Source organism: Scomber scombrus, chromosome 14 (genome assembly GCF_963691925.1).
Source record: "Scomber scombrus chromosome 14, fScoSco1.1, whole genome shotgun sequence".
In the NCBI taxonomy this organism is placed as follows: domain Eukaryota; kingdom Metazoa; phylum Chordata; class Actinopteri; order Scombriformes; family Scombridae; genus Scomber; species Scomber scombrus.
This window is the reverse complement of record NC_084983.1, coordinates 22,108,261-22,114,260: the sequence shown is the minus strand read 5'-3', so window position 1 is coordinate 22,114,260 and position 6,000 is coordinate 22,108,261.

Sequence of the window (6,000 nt, the reverse complement as noted above, 5' to 3'; positions counted from 1 at the left end):
CACACCAAATTTAAGACATTAGTATTAGTAACTATTGTAGAGTTGTAATGATTAGTCAATTATTTGATCAATAGAAAATTAATCTGCAACCATTTTGATAATCAAATCATCGTTTAAGTCATTTTTTTAAGCAAAAGTGCCAAATATTTAAACTCAAATGTGATGTTTTAATGCATTTCTTTGTCAAACATGATGATAATATGTTTTTCTTTAGGTTTTGGACTGTTCATCGAACTAAACAGTGTGTTGATTTTTATATGATCCTTTTAACTAATGTAAAGTGTCTTTGAGTATCTTGAAAAGCACTCTATAAATAAAATTCATCATTATTAGACTTGGTCAAATGTTTTTCTGACTCCCATCAAAATGGGCAGTTCACCCCTGGCATTAACTAAATAATTAGCTTGTGCATGCTGTAGAACAGTAAGGTCCACTGGTGAAGTTTTGAATTGTTTGGTTATTCATGATCCAAAATGTTAAGAACATTTGCTTTGTTAGGACATAATTTGTCCCTTTCCATCTCTGAATTCTTTCAACAACGTTTCCCCTGAGAAATTTTTGATTTTGGACCAAGAAAAAGCCAGGATGTTAGCCAGGAGTCTATTTGGTTTGGAGAACTCCCGGCTACTTAATTAGTTACAAATGTTTTTTGTCTTTTTGTTTTCCTTCTTTTTTTGTTACTCACTGGACATGAAATCTTCAACAAAATTGGTCAGCCTAATTTGCTGGTAATGTCAATTAATAACCGTATGGTAGTTATAAAAGCAGATGCTATTCATGCCATTTTCTTGGTAAAACATAAGTTAAGCTACATTTTTATAATGACAATTCACCAATAATATTGAGTACATAATTAACTTAACTCACCATGTTTGCTGTGCATGCTGCAACTCAGTAATCAATTGTTAGGGTATACATGCTCCAAAATGTTCAGAAATTTTACTTTGTTAGGATGTAATTTGTCTTTTCCATCTCTGGATTCCCTTAACAACTTTTACATAGTATTCATTTAAGAACCAAAAACAACCAGGATGTTATCAAAAAAGTGTTGTGATTCATAGTCCTATGTGTCAAAAAGCACAAAGGACAAATGTGAAATTTGTGATTCTTCTCAAGTTTAATTCCCTCCATCACTTTGAATGTTTGGAGTTTATTTGGTTTAGAGTTCTCTCGTCTAGTTAATTAGTTTCAAACACTGATGTCTTTTTATTTTCCTTCTTCTTTTATTACTCACAACATCTTTAACCAAATCTGTCAGTTAACTTGCTGGTAATGTCTATCATGCACACCCTCCCACCACCACAATCACCACTAACAACAAACACACACACAGTCACACACACACACACACACACACACACACACACACACACACACACACACACACACACACACACACACACACACACACACACACACACGTCAGATCATGGTCACTTATGGGGACATTACATAGACTTACATTCATTTCCTGGAAACTTAGCCTAATCATCATAATTTCCCTTAATTTAACCCTCACCCTAACATTAACCACTGACCCAAAAATCATATTTTTCACATGGTTTTCACATGGACATGGTTTTGTCCTAAATTGGACAAGTCATCCCTATTCACCTGGTCCTAAGTATGAAATCTGTCCCCAAAAGTAGCCTATGACAGAACACATATCACACACACAAACACACAGCAGCCAACATTACACTATTTTTCCATGACATACGCAGGTTGCATTTGATTTTCATAACCACACATTCCAGCAAATAAGATCAATATGTGAACAACAGAGATGACAGTATTCCTCTGGAGGCAGCTGTGTGTTGGTGCTACAGTGGAGCGGGTGTGGGGACATTACTGACTCGAGGAGGTGAATGCACTGTATCATGGCCCCGATATCCATGTCAACAGCAATTAGGCCAATAGACGGGTATATATCCTAGTTTTTTAAACAATGGGTCAGGATTAAGGACCTGAAATAGCTGGCAGGCCCTACCGCCCCAGCATCCCTACATGTCAAGAGCACTAGTTTTAATTAGTCTGGGTCCCAGGGTGACAGACTACATTTATCACTTGGGTCCCAAGCCTAAAATGTTGAAGCACTGGTCCTTTGTGGGAGCTAATGTCAATGCAATGTCAAGTGTAGCCTAATTCTCATAGTCCTGTGCCAAACTATAATGCTTTTCCCTATGCTCGTCCTGCTTTTGTGATATATAAAATATGTTTGTTATTTGTTTTTTGCATGGGGATGAGCCAGTTTACCTGCTTTACCTCCTACATGCTAATGCTCACAACTAAAATAGCAGCAGGCTGTAATCAAAATGTATTTTAAAATGTATTTTAATAATATATAATTGATCTGGGAAGTAAAGCTGTAACATTGCAGCCAGAATTACATTTTCTATTATTCAACTTTACAATGATTAAATGAAACTCCTGACATTACATCTAGTGTAAAATGAAGCAGAACATTTTTTTTTACCTATTATTTAACCAGGAAAGTCTCTAGAGATTGAAATTCTACATATATGAAGGCAAAACCAACATTCACAAAAGGAAGAAAAGTACAGAAAGAAAAACTGATTCTATCATTTTTCTTGGGAAGCTTGGCTAGCTGACCACACCTAAAGCATACCTCAAAAATATGCACAGAGGACAAAAGCAGCAAATAAGACTGACTGCAGGGGGAGAAAAATACCAGAAAACCGATCTATATCAGATTTGAAAAAAAGAAGAAGAAAGAAACTTTAATTGGCTCCTTGTAGTTTACTTTTCAACACAGTCTGCGTCAGCTTTTGCAAGCTCATTGAAAGTTGACTCTGTACGTGGAAAATCACACCCTGCAAATAACCTGACATGCACATCAACTCATAGCATGCAGGTTTATAATGATCTAACAAGCTTCTTTCCTGCTTGTCCTGTTCTTCTCACAGTAACCTTGGTATTCACAGACACTTCACAGAACAGGCTAATCCCTTCCCACTGGTGCTCCCCCAGTACTCTGGCTGAAAGGACTACCTGTTGTCTGTGTTGTTTCCTGATTATAATTTTCTCCTGAGTAAGCATACATCAGGTGACTCATCAAGAGCGGTCGTCTGCCAAAGCAGGCTGGAACGCAGTGTATTATTTCAGCATCAGTGTATATTTCAGGCTGAGTGAGAGGGAGAGAGCGAGGCCATAAACTTAATGGGTTAGTTCACTCAATAAAGCGGCGACTTGTATGACTTGGAAGCGGCCCAAAGTATAACATACCCGAGAGTGCCACTGGTGGTTTTCCTCAGGGGGAATTTGAGAGGAGGTGAAAGTGTGTTTTTATGTGTGCTTACTTGTGTGTTTTCCTGCCTTTCTGTACTTATGAGGACTGACTCATGAGTAATGAAAACAGGAAAAATGTCTGAGGCGAGAACATTTTATGGGACACACTTCTTACAGAAACTGGTTTAGGGTTGGGATTTAGTGTTTATGTTAGAGGTTAGAAGTTATGATATTCATGCAATCAATTAAGGTCTTGTACAGTATTGTAATTAAGTATATTTACTAAAGTACTGTGAGGTATTTGTACTAGACATGAGTATTTCCATTTGATGCTACTTTACATTTCCACTTCACCACATTTCATGGGTAAATATTGTACTTTCTGCTTCACTACATTTATTTCACAGCTCTTGTGACTTTTCAGATGAAGATTTGATACAATGGATAATATAACAGGCTTTTAAAATACAACACATTGTTAAAGATGAAACCAGTAGTTTCCAACCTTTTGGGCTTTTGACATCTTTCAAAAAGCAGTGTGTAGTCGGGCTCACATTTCAGGTGTCTGTGAGTTGTTAACAGCTCCACCAAATAGTGACTTTTCCCTCCAAACGTCTCACATGGTTTCATTTCAATAAATGTTCAAATGATCCAAAATTTTAGCCAAAAACAACGATTAGAGAAAAAATCCAAAAACTGAAAACAGATTTGTGTATCAGAACTTAGTTTTTTCTTCTGACCTCTCCCAATAATCATTTCAAAACCTTTCAGATGTATCTGGTGACCTTTTGGAGGGGTTGGACCCCTAGGTTGGGAACCAGTGGACTAAACTAGTTAACTGAATATAAAGTAGTGTAAACTAGCTCCACCTCCAGCAGCTAAAACAGTAACATGCTGCTCTAACACTGATGCCTCAGTATCAATAAACTAATGACGTCATATATAATAATATATCAGTCAGAGGGATGAAATTAGTACTTTTACTCTAATACTTGCTTATACTTGTTGCAAGTACTTTTACTTAGTATTTTTCATTTTACTTGTAATGAAATATTTTTACATTGCTGTATCAGTACTTTTACTTAAGTACAGAATCTGAAAACTTCTTTCACCAATGGCAACATAAGTATAAAATTGCATATATGTGCATTTTATGCATATTTTAAGAGATATTATGTTGTCAGGTACACAGATGTTGTGTGTAGCATGCACAGGGGAGATTCAGACGGCATTGTGTTCCTGTGTTAACTGAGTTTGTTCATGTCTGACTGCTCTGCGGTGCTGGATAGTAAAACACTCGATTCAGGGCATCAGGAGAGTACAGCCTGTTGGGATGAAGTTTTGTAACCACTTAAAGTAAACTGACACTGCATGGAAATAGAATTACAATGCTTTGTGCTCCACGGAAAACAGGGCGAAGCTGGAACATCTGTTCACGAGGCAGAGAGGGAACCAACAGGATTTTTCAACTTAGTTATTGTTCAGATGAAGCCAACAGAAACAGTGTCAGTCTGACTGATTAATCATGGGGTGCTTTTTTAAAGATTCAAACATATTTCCCATAGTGTTTTATTTGTTTGAGTGTCACAGCAGAAATTACTGATTTGTCATAGTAGGAAAGGCGCAGGTGTTACTTACAACATTAGTCCCAGTAGTGAGCCTGAATGCACAAGCAGCTTAATAGTATTCAGCCATCATTCATTCAACTATTTACACCTATATTTTTGTTCCTATTGTGACATATTAAAATGTCTTCCATGAAAAAAAAAGTATATTGAAAACAGACTAGACTAGAGAGACTGAGAGCTGAAATTCCAACTTTTCTGTTTGGAAGTGTGAGTTTTAGCTAAAATTCATGTCAGATGCTTCAAAAATAGATTGATTTTTTTGGGCCAAATTAATTCCTGAATATCCATTTCTGGAGCTCACCACTGAACTCAGACCTGTCTATTGGTGGTAACTATACAATAGGAGTCTAGAGTGGTATATAGATATAGTGTTGAGTGTCACTTCTTCAGCTCCTTCACTTCACTGTGTGTGCAGAGAGTGAACGCAGAAGAGGTATAAAGATAAGACAGCTCTCTGATCTGCTCTTGATCTTCATTGAATCTGTTCAGTCACACATTGAAGAAATCCTGTCCTGATCTGCCCAGACATTATTTCATCGCTGCAGGTCTGTCTGTTGTTCCAACCTGCTGAGTCTTTCTTTAGCTTCATCACCTCTACTCCTTTGAAATCGCTGTGAAACTAAGGTGCCAGAGGTTAAATCTTGTGAGATTGTGAGACTGTTTTAAGCCTCTTGTTTTTACCTTTTCAAACCAGATGTGTTTGCATAATCTGTTTTGTATGTGGGAGGTTACCTTTGCTATGTATGTGTCTTATTTAACTGCCTTCATGCTTATTATGCACAGCTCCTTTAGATTACTGTAATAAGGATAACAATGACATACAAATGCATCATTTTAATCATCTTCTCAACATACCTAATGTGGAAACTTTGATTTCGTCTACTAGTTTAAAATTTCTCTTTGGCAGAGCCTCTGTTTATGTTTATTTATTTCAACGCAGAATATAAAGATGACTGCTAATGTAACTTGGCAAAGCAGAAAACCATCTTCTTAATTCTTTCAATTTAGTGCAAAGTGAATCCATTTTGGGTTCACAGTAAATCACTGAGGCCATGCCCTTTATTCTATTTCTTTTACATGTATCTGGCTGTTTTAATGGCAGTCTTCAGACATTTTGACAGTC